Raw genomic sequence first — 21195 nt, 5'->3', positions numbered from 1 at the left:
CGTTAATTGAATGCTTATCATGTGTGTGAAACCAGGCTGTAAACATTTTATATGGATTAAAACACATTTTTCAACTCAACGAGGTCAGTCCTTAACCCCCATTTTATAGATATAAAATGACAAAATGAAGTTAAGTAACTCATGCAAAGATGGATTTGTAATTGGAATTCCCAGTTTACCTGCTATGTTTTATTTCATTTGACAAACTTAACTGAAAGTAAGGGTCCCATAAGAGGTAATCTAGAAGTAAGGATGGAAAGCTAGAGTGGAGTCAGCTGATGGGAACATCTAAAGAACCAGGTTAAAGAGTTTGCATGAATGCAAAGATATTAAAGCTGCTCTCTAGACATGTTATTATTGAGAGAGGCGAATATTACAACAATGAAAAGATAGTATACAGGAAATGATTTGCATACAAACATAGATTTACAGAGTAGTCACTCAGCTTCGTGTTGAATAAAAGATGCTACCCTAACTCTAAAGGCCTTGCGTTTTTAAATGAATTATTCTATGCTCTAAGTTAGTAATGATACCCGGGGGAAGTTACTTCTGAATTCAGAGAGATTACATGAAGTTCACCCTAGCAGACTTTAGATGCTACTTTCTCAATATCTACTAGCTATTTTAGGCAGAATGTATTAAAATTCATTTTCACCCATAACTAGAATATTCCCTTTCTGATATTAAGTGATTTTTTTTACTAGCTGGAAAAGCCTAGGTTCATTTCTAGCAATGGAAAAGAGATTTTCATATACTACAACAAAAATGCAATCCTTTTTCTTGGTTGTTCAAATTTTCAGATCTTAAATGCAAACAAACTCTGTGGATTACCTTATAGAATATGGTCCTCCTATTTGGAACTTTCTACGCCAGCACACTAAAAATAAACTTTCACTGCGCTTCTCATAAAGAGATAAGAGTATGATGAGCCATCTTGCTCTATCTTGTCTGTCCCTACAATAGGCCTATGCTGCATCTTGTGAGATAAGAGAAAGGCCAATTGTCCAGCCCTAGTTTCTCTTTGGTCATTTACTTTTAGGGCAATCTCCACTCATGTCCACATGTACTTTACCACATGTGGGTGGTTCTTGCTGAAGGTTTGTGATAGTAGTTCTCAAACTGGGTTGAGAGAATCAAATGATACCTCTCTAGAACCATCTCGGATAGCTCTCTGCAATGGGGGTGTGCGTTTCCCCTCTGATGGAGGTTTTGTTTGTTTTCGCTGGCCTCCCTCTCCCACCGTCGTGGCATCCTGAAAAAAATAAAACCAATCAGCCTCTAACATATTACATTTTTGAAACTCAAAATAGTATGGTGAGAAGATTCATAATTATGCCTATCTCTCAGGGCATAATGACTTAATTAAAGCCCCTACATGAGACTTGCTCTGTGGGGAGTGCACAGCTGCACCAGCTGATGAAAATTAAGGTGGAGAAGTGCAGAGTTCTGGTTGTTTTGATTGTGTGTGCACTTTAAATGTTTAATATGGAAAATTTTTCTGTCTTTTGTTTAATTTGTGCACAGAAGTCGGCCCTCCTTTTCATCAGCCTGCAGATGACCAAAGTGGAGGAGTTAAAACATATGTGAAGTTGAAGCTACTGAAGTCTCTAATGACTAAACCCAATTATAGCTGGATATTCCTGCATGAGTGGCATTTCAAAAGATACATTCTATTATATTTGTTCTATTTTGCTCAGTTACTAACTTAGGGGTATTTGAAAGTGGTCTCCCCAACTACAAGGATTCTCAGAAAAAAAAAAAAAAATATATATATATATATATATATATATATATATATATATATATATATATTCCCCTCTCTTAAAACTATTACTATACCGCATTGCATTTCTAAGTGTGATTAGCTTATTAGAAGTGAGAGACATATGGGCCATTTGAGCTCCCTGTTAAGAATTTCAAATGTCAGTGACACTCAGCCAACGCTTGAACATTTCTCATGGAGGGAAATTGAAATGAAGCATACCTATGGAGGCTCAGGCAGCATTCAAGCACAAACCAGATGTTTAGGTCTCTCTCTGCCTCCCCACACTCTCCACCCTCTTCTGCCCTACAGTCTCTCTCTCTCTCTCTCTCTCTCTCTCTCTCTCTCTCTCTCTATCTCTCTTTCATTTTTTCTTTCTATAGAAAACTTTGGGAAGAGGGATTTATATATAATTTTTGCCTATTAAGATAAATTTATGTGCTGGGAACTGAGTGACAAGAAAAGCATAATCTAGTAATTTGGTAAATTGAAAAAAGAGTTGTCAGTTAAAGCAAACATTAAGTCAAGTCAAATTTTAAAAGGTAGCAAAGAGTTTAATATAGAATTATTTTATATAGAATTCTGTCTTGTGGTTGATCGTGTTCTCCAGTTTAGCTGTATTTCCAGCCTGGCCCCGGGATGAGGTGCTCTGCAAATCTGCCTATTCAGCTGCCATTTTCTCCTCCTCCGAAAACAGTCTTGCACAGTAAATATTTTAACACATTAACTTAGCTTGTAAATGGTGGAGCTAAACCAGATATTCTTCCCTGGGTAAACATCTGGCTTCACTATTTATTAAATGACTGTTCTTGGGCTTTGCTGATTATTAAATGACTATTATTTGGAAGCTTTATAAATGTGATCATAATTTTCACTTCAGAAGTCTGTTGTGATACCCCCAAACCATGACATATATAAAACACTTGAAAGTGACTGTCTCAGAGAAAAAACTTAAAAATGCTATAGACTGAGTGTTTATAACCTCCCAAAATTCAAATGTTGAATCCTAATCTGCATTGTGATGTTATTTGAAGGCCTTTGGAAGTGGGTTATGTCCTGATAGTCGATAGCTCACGAGTGGGATTAATACCCTTAGCAAAGAAGTTTAAGAACATTGTCTGGCCCTTTCTACAGTGTGAGGCATAACAATAAACCAGACACCAAACAAATCTTGATCTTAGACTTCTCCGCCTGCAGAACTGTGAAAAGTGAATGTTTGCTGTTTATAAGCCAGTCTATATTATTCTTTCACAGCAGCCCAAATGGACTAGGATACAAATGTTTCCCCCTCATTTGTGTACACAAAAGTGAATGGCATATTTAAATCTCTGAGAAAATACACATTCAAAACCAACAAAAGTCCAAGTAAGAAAAGTATGCTAACTTCAATTTAAAATTGCCAGTGTGGATTATTTCATGGGCCATAAACTGGGAATGCTTTCCTTTAATAGAGTAGGGCGTTTCATGATGCATTACTGAGCCCCTAAGTAGCCCAAAGATTCTCCAGTTTTCTGCTTTTAAAGAAAATAATAGTCTAGACTTGAAAGATACTGGTTAACTATTTTATTAAGCAATCAGGAAATTTGGGTAATTGATTAAGAAATTAGCAAAATAATGACGCTTAACCAGTTTTTCTCAGTGGACAGAGTGTCGGCCTGAGGACTGAAAGGTTCCGGTCAAGGGCATGTACCCAGTGGGAGGTGTGCAGGAGGCAGCTGATCGTTGTTTCTCTCTCATCGATGTTTCTAACTCTCTATTCCTCTCCCTTCCTCTCTGTAAAAAATCAATAAAAATATATTTAAGGGGAAAAAAAGAAATTAGCAAAATAATGAAAATAAAGAAAAAGAAAGAATGTAAATATAATGTTCAGCATGTTGACTATAGTTAATATCACTGCATTGCATATTTAAAGTTGCTAAGAGAGTAGATCTTAAAAGTCCTCATTTCAAGAAAAAAATTATTTTTGTGGCTATGTATGGCCATGAATAGTAACTAGATTTAGAAAAATATAAAGAGGAAGGATATTAACTCAGTTCCACTTAAGATAATTAATGAAAATAAAAATTTCACCTAACATTTATTTCAATAGTAAGTTGTTTCTCGTGCTAAAGATTTTATATTCACACGAGTATTTACTCTTACTGAAATATACAGGCAGTTACTAATATTACACCATTTTTCTCACAGGACATCTAAGATTTGGAAAGGTTGTGTAACTTCCCTAATGGCTCTGAGCCAGCAAGTGGGAGGATAGGGATGTGGACCCACGTCTGTGCACCAAAAGAACGCATTCTAAGGAACTTCCTGTAGGAAAGACACTTTAGTACCTATGTTGAATTCTGGGAGAAAAAAGAAGTCAACTCTAAAATAGTTTTCTGGCCTGGTCAGTGTGGCTCAGTGGTTGAGCGTCAACCAATGGACCAAGAGGTTACTGGTTCAATTCTAGTCAGGACAGATGCCTAAGCTGCAGGCTAGATCCAGTAGGGAATGTGCAAGAGACAGCAAGTTGATGCTGTTTCTCTGTGATTGACATTTCTATCTCTCTATCCCTCTCCCTTCCTCTTTCTCTAAAGTCAATAAAAACATTTTTTTAAAACATAAGTTTCTACAATTTTGTGATCCCAATGCTTATGTAAGGGAATACCACTTGATAATGCAAAAAAAAAAAAAAAAAAAGATTTCCTCCCCTCTCTCAATTTCCAACTTTTCACAGGGTTGGGCAAAAGTAGGCTACAGTTCTTTATATGGAAAATAATACAGTAATTAATAAATAATAATAATTACTCTGTGTTTCACGTACTCACAACTATAAACCTAGTTTTGCCCCTTCCTATAGATATCTCTGCAGCTTCTATTCAAATAATGTGAAAATGAAAATAGATTTTTGTTCATCATTGTAGAGTGATAGTTATTCATGAATAACAGAAAAATAAGTATTTATTTATCGTATTGATCCTCGATATATTGACTGTCAACCAATGGTTGTAGGAGCCAATGCAACACCAACAGAAATCCCCAATTTGGGGTGTGGTGAAGATGGAAACTTTATTCAGTGCAAAACAGCTTAGTTATGATATAGCACAGCTGTGAAAACAGCACACCTGTGGAACATGACAAAGAGCATGGCTGTGACAACAGCATGGCTGTGAGACAGGTCTGGGACCAGGCCTTTCTCTGGCTAAACAGCGCTAGTCTGCTCCAGTGAGATATCTTCAGTGTTTCAGCTCAACCAGGGAAACACAGGCTTCAGTCATCCATGGAAAGTGAAAGTGCCAGATGGGAACTGACTTACAGACAGAAGTCTCAGCCCCTGCCCCTTATTGACCCATCCTCATGCAAATAAAGACTAAATCCTTGAAGTTTGATTGACCCAACTGTGCTGATTGGTGAGAATAGAGCCACTCTAGTTGGCTGGAGCTGCACAGCTCTGATTAGATGCGGAAAGCCTCAGTCCTGTGGGTTGAAATGGGATTCTAGGAAGTCCTTTACAAGAGTTGGCTCCGATGGTTACAGCAGCCCAGAGCAGGCAGTGGTTCAGTGCAGGCTTCTCCCTGAAGTGCAGTTTGTATTAGAGGACCCTATGTTGACATGGCTGCTAGGCTCTAGTTTTTAAGATTTGAACTCAGCCACCAGAAACCCTTCTTAGTAGTTGTCTTCTTTCTCAGGGTTTACATAACAAACCTAGTATTTTTATAGCCAATAAATATGTAGTAAATAAGTTAGAAGAATTGTAGAGGTAATACTATTTTGGTTTACTAAGTTAAAGAATTATAGTAGTGCACTGGTACCAATACCTGCATAGACTTTACATTTAAACAGATCTTAATTTGAGGATTTCTCCACTTAGTCAATGTGCTGATGGAAATGCAACAGGACCTCCCTGAAAATTACATTAGATAACAGAGTTATTATATTTACTTCCTACATGGCATACAAATTGTTATATACTAGAGGCCCCTCGGCCTGTCCTGCACCCTCTTGCAATCCTGGACCCCTTGGGGGATGTCAGAGAGCTGGTTTCAGTCCAATCCCCGTAGGCCAGGCTGAGGGACCCCACCAGGGCATGCATCACCGGGCCTCTAGTATGCATATAAGATCTTTGGTTAATCTTTTCCCGCCCTCCTCCCTTCCCCTTTCCCTCTGAGATTCATCAGTCTGTTGCATGTTTCCATGCCTGTGCATTGAGTGTCTTACCCCTGGTTGTCATAGCTACCTGTCGAATGGTCGCATATATATATATATATATATATATATATATATATATATATTACTTGCATAAAGTATAAAATATTCAAATCATGAGCACTAATTTAAAACTATTTACAGTTGAGCTTATAGTATAAGAAACAGTCTTTTCTAAAGAGGCTTTTAACATATATGAAAAGATGACACAACATACTTAAAATAACCTTTCTTAGCATTAAAGGTCAATTCATCATATTTTTATGGCAATTGTTCTCATTGTGGTAGAGCACAAATATGTTGGGGGAAGAAGTGATATGCAATAGGCTTCAGAAGGTCACTAATAAAAATGATTTAGTGTGCTTGGAGTCTATGAAACTCTGGATGGAGAATTGAGCTACCTCTGCAGATTAAATGAGAATCCAGATTCTGTTTCCCATCAGACAATATGCCCTTGGAACTAGGTTTTATTTGACTACATTTGGGTCTGGAAGAGAGAGAATTTACAACTTGAAATAGGTTCTCTTGGCACATGGCTTACAGAGATGTGTTGGGTAGAAGAGGCTGACTGGTTGGGTACCAAGGCACCTTGTTCCCATGGTGGAATCTACCATGTTCTGGCCCAGAGTACTACAGGTTGTGGAACTCAGCACTCCTTTTTGATAGGATTTGGAGATATGAGTTTATGCTAAAAGGAGTTCACATGACCAATGTTTAAAGTTTCAACTAAATAATTCACAGTAAAGAAAAACAATTACAAATTGTGCTGGAATCTTGCATAGGAGAGATGAAAACATTTTCTCCCTAGTGACAGATTATATGGATGGAAAGGATAAATGGAATTTTGTATTCCAGTATAATTTCCCCTACTTCTTTTTATATTCAGAGCCCCAAGATCCATCTGCACATATGACCATCTAACTAAAGACTGCAGCTAGTGTTGGTCATGCATTCAAGATCTTCCCAATGCTCTTGTGGATGGACTTGATGAGTACCTCTTGAAGAAGGCATTAGCCCACACGATGCTGGCTAGGCTGAATGTGTAGCGGCAAAAGCCAGAAAGGCCCCTTTACTTCAAAAGATGTCATATATTGAAACTGGCAGAGCAACACATTTGAAGAATTCCGTAATTCTAACACATGGAATCTCCATGTTAGCCCTACACTCTTTATGTCTGGATTGCTTTGATGTGAGAAATAAACAAGCATCTTGCCTTTAAATTTCTGATAGTTTGTTATTTTACAAAGGTAACCCTATCAGTCCCCTATATAATAACCACAATGACACCATTCCACATTCTTGAGGTGATGGTTGCTTGCCCAATCCATGTAGCATCTGCACCAATTTAAGTGAAATGGAAATTGGGAGAAGTTTGCAGTCAATAAGTTTTGGAAGTATCATAGAATTAAAAATGTAAGGACTTGGCAAGATAGGGTCATGCTGAGCAGAGGCCAACGAGAAAATGAGTGTGCTGTGTAGAGAGAGCAGTGTGAAGCAGTGTGTTCCTGAAGTAATAAGGTTAATTTTGAAAATAAAGTCAAATAAATAGGGAGGAGCACACTGATTATTATCTAGATGCCTTGATTAGCTGACCTATTCTTTACTTTTATAATCCTAAAACATTTATAGGTAAAATACACAATGAAGAAATTGAGAAATCTATTACATATTCTCTATATTCTTATGACCTATTCCACTTATCGCCTATTTAACTATGTTGATGTTTCTAAGAAATAAGCCCAGAAAGAGCATGTAGACACACAAAAGACAATGGAGGGGGAAGGGATATAGAGCATCGTTGTTTATTTCCTTTGAGCGCCTAAGAAGAAAGCTGTATGTAAACCCAACAGCAGCAACAATAAATACCAAAAACAAAAAACACATAAAGCAAGTGTGAGTTTAATGCTTCATGTTTGGGAATGATTCATAATTTCACATAGCTTCAGTATACTAATTGTCTAAAATAAAAGCCTGTTTTTCCAGTAATCATTAATTGTATTAAAAATAATAGAGATTAAAGCAATGGATAAAAATAGGATGAGGTCAAAATAATAAAAGGATTATAAATGAAAATGTAATTTTTGTAGAATTAGTTACCTTTCCTATTTGGATTTTTTTAAAAAAAATATTTTTATTGATTTCAGAGAGGAACTGAGAGGGAGAGAGATATAGAAACATCAATGGTGAGAGAGAATTGATTAGCTGCCTCCTGCATGCCCTCCTCCCCTACTGGGGATTGTGCCCACAACCTGGGCATGTGTGCTGACTAGGAATGGAACAGTGACTTCCTGGTTCATAGGTCAAAGTTCAACCACTGAGTCACACCAGCAGGACTCTATTCGGGTTTTTTATGCTGTTTTTAAAGCAAAGTGACCTGGGTTATAAGGATTTGTTATTTCTCTGTCTCTGCCATCTTCAAGCCTGTACCTCTGACAGTTTATGTCCACTTAAGTCTCTACTTAATTCACTGTGCCAGGCAGAGAATGTGAAGTCAGGAAAAGGGAGTTTGTCCTGCCTCTTCGCTCTCTCTCTCTTTAACAGATTGCTTTAGGATTACTTTAAGATCATATCCTAATGGAAATGCCACCTTTGTTTTTATAAAGGTAGCATTTTATGCAGTTGATAGTTATTAAAAAGTGCTTAATGGGGACTAAATATTTATTGGGCTATGTGCTAAACTTGGGCAATTTACTTTAAATTGTACAGATGACCTAGTCCAGTGATGGCAACCCTTTTGAACTCGGCGTGTCAGCATTTTGAAAAACCCTAACTTAACTCTGGTGCCATGTCACATATAGAAATTTTTTAATATTTGCAACCATAGTAAAACAAAGACTTATATTTATTTTATATATTTAAATGCCATTTAACAAAGAAAAAAATCAACCAAAAAATGAGTTCGCGTGTCACCTCTTACACGCGTGTCATAGGTTCGCCATCACTGACCTAGTCCCATTTCATACTTGTGAGATTATTCCTGTAAAGGAAATTTTCCCAGGCCTAGCCAGTGTGGCTCAGTGGTTGAGCATTGACCTGTGAACCAGAAGGTCACAGTTTGATTCTCTGTCAGGGCACAGGCCTGGGTTGCAGGCAGGATCCCTAGTGTGGGATGTACAAGAGGCAGCTGATCAATTACTCTATCTCATCATTGTTGTTTCTATCTCTTTCTCCATCTCGCCTTCCTCTCTGAAATCAACAAAAACATATTTAAAGAATAAAAGTAATTTTCCCATGATCTCTCAGCTAGAACAGACCTGAAAAAATAAATTCCCAATGTGTCCTATCTCAAAGCTCCCTTGATATGTGTTGCTGGATGCCAGAGCCTGGAGTCATTAAGGATTTTTATTTATAACCCTTTTCCAATTTCTACCTACAAAAATATATACTCTTTTTAGGGTTAGAAGCTAGCAGCAGTGGGTGAAATGGGTGGCCATTGGAAGATTTGGGGTTTGAATATTATCTAACTTTTATTTAATTACTAGAGGCCCAGCACAGGAAATTGCACAGTAGTCCGCCGCCCCACCCACCCGCCCGCCTCTGCTTCCAGCTTTTGAACTCCCTTAAAGGTGGTTGGGAGGGAGTTTCCAATCCCACTCTTTTTCCTCTCATGGTCTTCCTGTCCCTCCCCCCTTTCTCTATTCTGGTCAGGAAGGCCTCTGGCTGCTCCCCACTCAAGGGCTAATCGGGGAAAGAGCCTTTGACCTTGGCCATAAAAGCACCTGTCTAATCACTGAGCTCATGAGGCCACCAGAGTCCAGACACATAAGGTACTTCAAATAAACATTGTTGGTGTGTGTGTGTGTGTGTGTGTGTGTGTGTGTGTGTGTGTGTGAAAGTTCAGGTCTCTGATACTGAGAGGAAAAAAACTACTGCTTTAACATAATGACAAGACCTATTTCAAATATTGTGATGAAAGTATGAATAAAAACCCTGTACATAAAAAGGCTGCAAAAATGTTATTTTACTTTGAAGACAGTAATAACTGAAAATAACAGGTTTCTTTCAGGCCACATCCTAAAAAAGTAGCTGCTTTTTTATGTCTTAGGCCTATACAAAGGTCTTCAAAGACCCCTGACCCTGTCTTCTGAGATTGTAGGTTAACACATTTGTCTTAAAAACTGGGAGGTGTCTAATTTTTAAAAACAACTGGCCACACCCCCTTCCTCAACCACATTGTCACATCATCCAAGTTACACTTTATAAACAGCCTTGATGTGCTACACACGTGCAAAAAGTACACAAAAAGTGGGTAAACTACTCTGCCTTAGAGTTTACATTTAGTAATCACTTAGGTACATTATTTTATTTTTGTGAAATAAGAACTGATTGACCAAACCTTTCAGGCAGACCCACCAGAAGATAAATATCACCATATGTTTGTTTCACGGTGCATTTGGGCATAAACACTTCAATTACAGCTTTGTGTTTAGTATCAAATACTTTTTCTTGTGCGTGTTTTCACTACAGATCCCTTGCTCTGGGTTACATTTTGAAAACTGCCTATTATACATAAAGGCTTCCATGCCCACCACATGTGTGTGGCTGCCCACCCAGGTCCCGGCATAAACAGGCTGCCCCTGAACACACCGGAGCCCCACTGGCCGCCTAGCAAAGTTTTTTTGTTTTTTTGATTTTTTGTTTACTTTGAAATAGTTTTATTGGCTCATAAGACCTTTGTGTATATATATAAATGCCCCAGGATATTATGCAGTATTAAATCAGAATGTTTTTTACCAATTAAAGCTACCCAGAATATACATTTTTTAAAGGGAATAAAAAATCCCACAGAACTGAATTCTGAAATGATATTATGATTTAAATACTATGACAAAATAGATAATATCTTATAACATTAATTCATTGCACAAAGCTGCCAGACACTTCCATACTCAAAACCAGTGCAGAGTGCAAATGAATACAATTCAATATTACACCCTTAGCTGAAGGAGCTGTGCCTCCACTTAAGAAACTCTCAAATTTCTGGCACAAAAAGTTTGGCTGTTTTAACTGTTACCAGGAAACAAACTTCACAATCCATTTGCTATCTTTCTGGCCATTCCTATTAAAGAGAAAGAAAGAAAGAAAGAAAGAAAGAAAGAAAGAAAGAAAGAAAGAAAGAAAGAAAGGAAGGAAGGAAGGAAGGAAGGAAGGAAGGAAGGAAGGAAGGAAGGAAGGAAGGAAGAAAGAAAGAAAGAAAGAAAGAAAGAAAGAAAGAAAGAAAGAAAGAAAGAAAGAAAGAGAAAGAGAGACAGAGAGAAAGAAGACAGTAACACCCTTCTGCTGTCAGAACATCGAAGAGTCCGCATCTCCTCTGCTTGAAGGAATCCACTCCTCTGAATTCCTTGTGCAGGTGTTCCTGGTCCACAGGGGGACGAGGCAGAGGCCCCGGGGGCTCCGCAGGCTTTGACGTGGTTGCAGGCGCTGTGCACCTCAGCAGACTTTGGGGCTCCGGCAAATAGACTGCACACGGGGCAGCAGCACTCACATCTGGGCACGCCTGTGAAGTGGCAGCCCTGGCAGGTGGCCCCTGCTGTGGTCATGCAATGGGTCTGCTGACCTCTGTCTTGCCTGCTGGCCACAGACAGTGGGTCCTCTCCTCCCAAGCACACGTGCCAGCCGGTAGCGGGAGGCGCTGGGCCCGAGCGCTCATGGACTCATGAAGAACAGAGAGCAGTCGTAGTGCTCTTCTCCCGCTCGGCCAGCTTCTGGAGGCCTCCTCCACATCATGCTCAGTGATGGAACTCCGCTGGGAGAACAGGCTGCCCGCTCTTCTTACAAAACACCTTCCTGGAGCTTAACCGGGCCAGCACCGCCAGCTGCAGTCCATTTGGTCCAATTCAGACTCCCCAGCGAAGTTAACTGGGGTCGCTACACCGGCTGTGGCCAGAACTTCTCCACCTCCAAGGGGCCTGGCAAAGGGTGGGTGTAGGGGCAAGGCAGCCAGTGCCAGGAGGCTCCTGGAGAGCCAGCGGGTCTGTCTTTATTTTTAAAAGACTGTGCTGCACACACAACCAGCCTCCAGCGCTGCCCCAGCCTGGGAGAGGGGCTGCAGGTGGATTGAAGGTCGGCCACGCCCCCAATCATGGCGGTGTCCCCTCATGGTGACCGGTTGTTTGGTTGTTTAGATCGTGATGCCTCTAGGCCTTTTATTATGATGACTAGAAGCCCAGTGCACAAAAATTTGTGAACTCGGGGGTCCCTCAGCCAGGCCTATGCCCTCTTGCAGTCTGGGACCCCTCGGAGGATGTCCACCTGCTGGCTGAGGCCTGCTCCCTGGGGATCAGGCCCAAGCTGGGAGTCAGACATCCTTCTGGCAGCCCAACAGCCTTCGGGGGATGTTCAATTGCCAGCGGGGAGCAGGCCTAAGCTGCAGTCAGACATCCTTAGTGCTGCTGAAGAGGGGGAGAGGCTTCCACCACCACCGTTGTGCTAGCAGCTGTCAGCCTGGCTTGTAGCTGAGCAGAACTCCCACTGTGGGAGTGCACTGACCACCAGGGCACAGCTCCTGCATTGAGCATCTGCCCCCTGGTGGTCAGTGTGTGTCATAGTGACCAGTCATTCCCAGGTGTTCTGCTGTTAGGGTCAATTTGCATATTACCCTTTTATTATATAGGAGGAAAGAGGCCTGGTGCATGGGTCGGGGCTGGCTGGTTTGCCCTGAAGGGTGTTCCGGATCAGGGTGGAGGTCCCGCTGGGGTGCCTGGCTAGCCTGGGTGAGGGGCTGATGGCTGTTTGCAGCTGGTCACACCCCCTTCAGAGTGGGGGTTCCCACTGGGGTGCCTAGCCAGTCTGGGTGAGGGGCTGAGGGCTTTTTTCAGGCTGGCCAAGCCCCCTGGCGATGGAAGCTCCCAGCCTTTCCTTTCTTTTCTTTACTTTTTTTATTCTGGGATTTATTTACCTTCTATAATTGAAACTTTATTGCCTTGAGTGGAGCTCAGAGCTGGCCAGGGCGGGGCGGGAAGCTTGGCTTCCTCCATCACTGGGGCAACCAAGCCTCCCGCTCGCTCCAGCTCCATGGCTGCCGGCCGCCATCTTAGTTGGGTTAATTTGCATATAATCGCTCTGATTGGCTGGTGGGCGTGACTTAAGGTGTAGCAAATGTATGGCCAATTTGCATGTTCGTCTTTTATTAGTGTAGATAATCACTAAGGATGCTGGCTTGAGAACAGACTTAAGGAGACAAAGATGGAAACAGGAAGATATATTAAGAAGCTACTTTAATGTCTCATATATAACAGCAGAGGCAGTGAGAAGTAATAAGCATATGGACATACATGTATTTTACCAGTAAAAATAGAGTTAATAAGACTTTCTAAAGAATTAGACATGTTTGCAGGAGAGAATAAGAGGAGTAAAGAAAGAGTTCAGCTTTCCCCCTGGGTAAGTGGAAGGCTGGGTAATTGAAAGAGGTGGAGAAGGCTTAGGCGAAATGTAGGGTGTGTGTATGCTGGTCAGTTCTGAACAGTTTCAGTGAAAGGGCAAACAAATATTGTGAATTGCCTTTTACTTTTTAGCATGTTGAGAAATATGCTGAAATCTTCAAAATGGGGAGGCTTATTCTGAAAGGTCCCACAAAGCTCTCTGCTGTGGAAAACCCAGTCTGGAGCATGTCAGAGATGCAGGTGCGCCCACCACAGCGCACACCTCGGAGAGAGGCAGTGGACAAGCTGAGGGGGAGCATGGCAGCCCTCTGAACTCCTGCCCCTGCTCAGAAGCAGGCTGCCTCTGAGGTGGTACAAGCACATGCAGTGGGTAGAACAGGGCTAAGCAGCTACAGATCTCACTAACCTGAGTGGACACAGACAAAGATTAGCATACACAAGCACACGTGCCATGGAGACTTACAGTCAGCCACTGAGACATTCCTACTACCTCAAAGAGAAAAAGAACATATGGACACATGGCACGTGTAGGGGACCCCTACAATATCCTACAACCAAAAATCACCAGAAAGTTGTCTGAAACATCGTCAAATTCAAGTTGTCTATCTCACCAGCTCATATCCCAAGTGTTTACCTGGCAGATTCTTCAGGAAATAGCTGTTTTGAGAAGCACATGTTCCACTCAAAGATGAGTAAGATAAGAGGGCCAGAGTGAAGTCTATAGTTATAAATTACAGGAGAACAAAGAGAGAAATATCATAACAGCCAAGGCATAAAGTGGGTATAGGTCAAAAGAAGAATCATATTATAATGTTGCTATAAAAGAAACATTTCTGTATTATGTCAAATATAGTATATCAAATAAAATACAGATGAATAATATAATAGAAAAAATAAATATCAATTGATGCAATCCAGGAAAGAATTAAATAAAAAAGTCAATCCATTGACATAAATATTCACCTTATAAACAAAAATGTAAGAAGCTACTGCTGAAACAGCATTAGGGATTTGGGGGTGGGGAAGGAGTCTTGTCAACACCTAGCAGAATAACATAGAAAAAAAATAGAGTGCTAAAAACAAGAAGAGAAAAAAATAATAGATATTACAAACTAAAGATGTTCATTCAACATATGTTGTCCCTAAAATGGAGGATGCAAAAAAGAAAACAGAACTATTGCAAGTATAGTACAGGAAAATTTTTTGAAAAAAAAGGATACTTGAATCTGTAGATAGGAAATTGGTGCCATATATAAAAACAATAATTGATAAAGGACAATAAGGTATAGCCATTTGAAGCTACAAAAATTATTATAAAAAGTGGACTTTTTTTTCTCAATCCAATTTAATAACATAGAAGAGAGAACAATTCAGGTTAGCTAAGTACTTCCCAGCAACAACAGAAAACAATGCAAAGAGAAATTCCACAAAATCTTCTTGGGAAGAAAGTGTGCATTTTCAGCTCTGTTCAAATGTGAAGGCAAAAGGAGCCTTGTCCATATGTTCAAAAATTGTTAAAAAATGCAAGAATTGAAGATACACAGCATGCATGATTTTTTAAATTTCTTTTTCTGAAATCTAGATAATTATGTTTTTTTCTAAAAAAGTGTGTTGAAAATTTTATGAATTTGCATGTATAATCAGAGCACAATAAAAAGCTGTGGGAATTATGTTGAGAGAAAACAATATATTTTTTTAATACAAGTCAAACCCAGAAGTAAAAAAGACAGAAGGTGGGCTTCGAATAAGTTTGTTTATTTCCTCTTTTTTTTTTTTTATTCCAAAGTCAGTAAATATTACTTAAAATAAATCAAGGAAGGTATGCTGAAGCTTATAGTACTGAAGGTTTTAAAATAATCAACTAAAAAAAGAAAAAGTAATCTTTATATCTTCCAAAGTATAAAAATTATAACAAAATGTAAAAAGCAAAAATTAGGTAAACTATAAACAAAAATATTGAAAATATGAAAGAAAATAAGACAAGATAATTATGCAAATGCATGCAAGTGTGCCTTTTGATTCAAGTGCAGAGTGGGACAATTGTTACAGACACCATATGGCCCGCGAGCCTGAAATATTTACTGTCTGGCACCTTACAGAAAGTGTTGGCCACTGTTTTGGTGCAGCATAAAATAACTATTAAAGATATAAATGCCATGAATCTTTATTCTTCATATTTCATTATATCAAAATGTATAAATAAAAAGCACTAATAAATTAAAGTTAAAATAGTCAAAAGTACAATTCTATAATGAGTAATTAGCCTGCCTATCTAACTTCAGGTGGATCAAGTAGCAAAGCATAAATAAGCATAAGTAACACACTCACAGCATAAATAAAACAGCCCAAACTAAAACAGGATGTGAATACAGGGCATCACATATCGTTAGTTAATATTTGTATAAGCTCAATAGGGGGCGATCCATTTCTTCATGTGACGCAGAAATTTGTCTACAAAAAAATGTCTTTTGAAGCATTGCTCATGGCAGTAAATAAACAAACAAAAATTCAAAATCAAAAGTAGAAATAACCTAAATGTTAACCAAGAAAAGGATAGTCAACATATAAATTTGGTGATAGATATAATGCAGTCATTAAAACTGAGAATTTATTTTCTTCCAAAAAAACCCCGACAAAACTCTTAAGTGAAAATATAAGCAAGAATAAAAATAAAATTATCAACAAACACATGCATACCTATATAATTAAATCCCAGCAACTGTTACAGTGGAATGACCAGAACAACTGGTTGCTATGTTGCACACTGACCACCAGGGGGCAGATGCTCAACGCAGGTTATGCACCCTGGTGGTCAGTGCCTTCCCACAGCAAGAGCACTCCCCAACCAGAAGCCGGGATCATGGGTGATGAGTACAGCTGGGGTGGCGGGACCCTCTCTTGCCTCTGCAGCAGCGTTGAGTGGTGAGCCAAATGGTAAGGAGCAAGCAGGCGGGTGTTTAGGAGCGAGGGGGCCTGATTGCAAGAGGGATATCCTACTGCTGGTTAGGACCGATTGGGCCTAAGCCAGCAGGCAGACATCCCCGAGGGGTCCTGGACTGCAAGAGGGCGCATGCCAGGCTGAGGTAACACCCCCCCCCCCACCTCAGTGCATGAGCATATGTATGGAAAATTTCTAAGAGATTACATTAAAAATACTTTAAAAATTATCTTTCAGGATTAAATTTAGGGATGCGGGTTGGAGGGGGCTGATTATTTTAGTTTTTTCTTTCCATTATACATTGACATTAAATTTATAATAATAAAAAAACTTATTTAACTTGTCAATAACATGTGTCCCAGGTAAGTAAGAGTATTGTGCTGGACTTTCCTTGTCAGATAAACATGGAATGTATTAGAACCTAGAGAACAGCTGAGGTTTTTCCTAGGATTTCACACTTTAAGCTTGGATGTGGTCTCCCATCCTGAGCTTCTCAGGATCCTGGAGAGACCGCCATGGTGACATCAGTGTAAAGGAAATTAATCATGGCTTTTCTGAGAAAACTTGTTTGAACATAGTTGAAAGCTTCAATTTCCTGCTTTGCTCCTGGGATATTATGACCAAGAACCAGAACCATCTGCTTGTATGATTTTGTAATATCCCAACAGTTCACATCCAGAGGCAGTGGGCTGCAGGCCTTCACTTTCCCTCATTTCCCTGTAATGAGATACCCAATTTGGATATCTCATTTCACACTTGTTTTGTCTCACTGCAGGTGATGTGGTTGGTGGTTACCACACGCTTATATCCCTAAATGTAAACACATCAGCATCTACTGACTATTCTTATACCATATTATCTGCGTGCCAATTTAACAAGAGTTTTTTTTTGTTTGTTTTTTATGTGTTGTAGAATTTCTCCGTTTTCTCTTAGATAATCTCAACTCTGAGATTCAGTTTTCTGGGGGTTTTGCTGGTTTGTTTGTATCTTAAGGAAACCTATAATTAGGGGGAATGCTTATAATTTAAGACCTAATGAAGAAAATATTTATTTAAGTTACATTAAAAAGCAAACCACAGCTTGTGTTTTATATCTTTTGACATGTATGGAAACTCAACATTTAGAAATTATAATTTTAGTAGGTTTTTGCATCTCTCCACATCAGATTTCAGTAGGAAAATGCATGTAGGTGATGGGTAAAATGCCTTCCATCACATGTGAGCAGCGAGAATGACATGGAGATTAGCACTCCAGAGAACCTGTACTACTTCCCGTCTCATTTGGCAGAAGGTGAGCTGGTAATGGGCCGATTGCCTATCATGTATTTTCTTTGCCACCTAGACTCAAGTTTCTCAAGCAAAGTTTTGATCTTCCAGAAAAATGACATTTTATGATTTTCCATTTCCCAAAACCAGGATGGGCTTCTGAGTTAACTATACCTAATGAGATTTTATATTTAGAACACTTGGAGTTGGTATACTGAGGTTTGGGGTCCGTAGGTGGTTGGTTTGGAGCAATAAGATACTATAGCTCTGGAACTGTGAAGTCGATTTTCTAATATGTGCATGAAAGCAGAGGGAAATGAAGAAAGTGGGTGTGAAGAAAGAAAGGTGAGGCAGAGACTGTCTGTCTGAGGAGGGCCAGAGAGGATTCTTCAGGACGTTTTAGTCCAGTCCTACTTGCCTCGGAATTATTTATAAGTGTAGAAAAGTTAACGACTTTGTTGATCTTTCTCAAGCCAAAGTGGGAATTGTTATTCATGGGATTAAAATGTTAGTGGGAACTTTAGCTAAGGTTTGATCTAGAAGCCAAATATTTTTCCAGCACCTGATTTGTTTTCTTTTTCCATTCCTTGACTCCACTTCCTTAAAACATTTCTCCATCCTGAGACAATCTCATCCCTTACAGCGTGAAAATGGTTGCAAGTATTTCTTATTGATAAATGCAGGTTAAAATACAGAAGGGAAGGGAGAAAATATCTCTTTTTTTCAAAAGTCCATTAAAATTCTTCTTATGCCTTCCCAGCTTAAACTGAGTAATTGAACACAAATTTGAATCTGGCATTGTTATGGACTGAATTTTGCTCCCCCAAATTCATACGTTTAAGCTCTCACCCCAAGTGTGATTGTATTTGGAAACTTGGCCTTTAGGGAGTTAAGGTGAAATGAGATCTCTCTCTCCTCTCTCCTCTCTCTCTCTCTCTCTCTCTCTCTCTCTCTCTCTCTCTCTCTCTCTCTCTCTCTCCCCCTCCAACCCCACACACACAGAAGAAAGGGCATGTGAAGACAGGGAGGAGGAGGCCAAGTGCAAGCTATGAGCAGGGGGTCTAAAACCAACCCTGATGACACTTGAATTTTTCACTTCTAACTTTCAGAACGGCAAGAAAATTGGTTTCTTTGGTTTCGGACACCAGTCTGCAGTATTTTGTCATGGCTGCCTGAGCAGACTCAGACAGGTTATTAGACTCTGACAGAACTAAATCTGGTTTGTGTTTTTCATAAAGCATCACTGGATGAGTTTCAGCATTTCATGATCTCCTGAATATTAAATGTAAATGGTTTATTTTCTGAAGTATCCTCACCAGGTCTACAATAAAGGGGCATAGCTTTTATCAAATATTCAAAATATCTGTGACCCACAAACAAAATTTGTGTCGGTTCTCAGATCTCAATGTGTTATCAGAATCATCTGGAGACATATCAAAGCACAGGTTGCTAGGCTCCATCCACTCAGAATCTCTGACGCAGTTCTTGTGGGCTGGGGCCAGTAACCCAGGTGCCGCTGGTCCAGACACTACAAATCAAGAGCCACTGGTTTATATATAATTTTACTCTCCCTGAACAGATAAACCTTTTCTAGTAATGTCTGACTTACCAAAGACTCATGATTTTCAGATATGGCTCTCCCATCAGCTCCTTATTCTTAGAATCAAGTCTGGCTTCTGAATAACTCCACTTAGATATCCCAAAGGAACCAAAAAAATTGAAATAAACATTCCCCTAACAACTTCTTTGCTCACATATACCCCTTTATGTCCACCTTCCTGCCCACCTCCCACACCTGGAATCCGGAAAACACCTTTGAGATCCTTCTGAGGTCAAATCATCGTACCTCGTCAGTATGTTCTGCTTAAACTGAGATACTTCTTATCCTCTCTGATGCTGTTCACATCCGGGCCCTCACCTGTTTCACCTGTGAGACTGTTAGCTACAAGCAGCCAGCACTACGCTGTCAGAGACGTTGACTGCTGTTCTCCTACTGATTCCGTGCTGCTCGCCACAGGCAGATCCCTAATGTGCAAGCCCGTCCATTCATGACAGAGTCTCGACTGGTCTTTGTTTTCTGCTTCGACTCACTTCATATTCTATACTCTACCAAGCTGAGTATGTCCTTCAATCCAGGCCCGTTCTTCAGAGCTGATTTCAGGTGGGACTTCTTTCTGAGGCTCCTTCGGCTCTCCTCCCACAGGTCTGAGTAGTCAGGCCTCTGCGTTCTGCACCTCACTGCAGCACCCAAGCTGTCTTTGGCCTGATTCGTCTCCCCCACTGATGGCACAGTTCTCAAGACCATGCATCATCTAGTTGTTGTTAACTGTATCCATCCTCAGTACCCAGCGTGGTCAGTGGCACCAGGCGGGGCTCAGTAAGGAGAGCTTCTTCCCCCTGAACGCTCAGCCTGTGACAGGGAAGTAACAGGCAGGCCGGGAGGCTTTGCTGCCTGCTGACTGATGTCCCGCAGCCTCCTCCCGTTCCAGAGGACGCAAGTCCTGTATATCCGTACACATGCCCTATTGGTCATCTCTCCAGCTTGTCTTTAGAGACCTCGCGGTGAGCTGCGAAAGATTAAATGTCTTGCTCAAGTTTAGACACACATTTTAAAGAGAATCCGCCTGAATGCTCTTCTGAAAACCTTTTACTGTAATAATATAGGACGTTTTGCAACACGTGAGAATGAATGATTTCCAAATGATTAAAAAATACCCTGAATTTATGCATACTTAGTTCAATCAGAGCAGCTTATTCCTGTGGCTACTTTAGGAGGGAAGATAATCGTCTGCAGACAAATGCAATTTTGCCACAAATAAGTCTCTTAAGATTAGAGAATTAAGACTGACACTAATTATACATAAGTCATTATTGTATTTATCTCCTTGGTTAGAGAGGAAAATACATATGTAATGATGGTTAAATTACTGGCATTCATTCAGGTTGCAGTTAGAAATCTCCTTTCTCACATCCTTGAGGGATACCATCTGGCTTGAAATATTGAAGATTGCTAAATGGTCTATAATAACAAGAGTACATTGAATTGATTTGAAGAAAGTCTTTTTTTCTTTCCAGAGACCAGGCATGACTTAAGTAATCTCTGTAACTCTAATAATCATGCTACATTTTTGTAAAGGGATAGTTTTCTTTCAATCTCTCTCTCTCTCTCTTTTCTATAGAGTACATATTCCAACCAAAGCAGACATCTGGTATTGACTATCTGAATTATCTTTTGCCTGCCAATTTTGTTTTAATGTTTCTGACACTTTGTCATATTTGATGTTGACTCATTGATGTACCTCAATCATTCTAAAAACTCCACATAATTATATGGGTAAAAATTCAATTTCTCTCTTTCTCTCTCTGGAATTGTTGGTGATGTGGCAGAGTGGGAAAGGACTGAGTTAAGAAAGAGAAAGACGCCCCGGCTGGATCGCTCAGTTGCTTGGAACATTGTCCCATACACCAAAAATTTGCAGGTTTGATTCCCGGTCAGTGTACTAACTAGGTTTTGTGTTTGATCCACAGTCAGGGGGTGTAAAGGAGTTAACCAGTAGATATTTCGTTCTCATATTGTTTCTCTCTCTCTCCTTCCCTCCCTCTAAGAAATAAAAACATATTATCAGGTGGGGATTAAAAAGCAAAACAAGAAGAAATTTTGCTTTG

Source organism: Myotis nattereri (assembly GCF_964212035.1).
Source record: "Myotis nattereri genome assembly, chromosome: 7".
Lineage (NCBI taxonomy): Eukaryota > Metazoa > Chordata > Mammalia > Chiroptera > Vespertilionidae > Myotis > Myotis nattereri.
Note: the sequence above shows the minus strand (reverse complement) of the source record.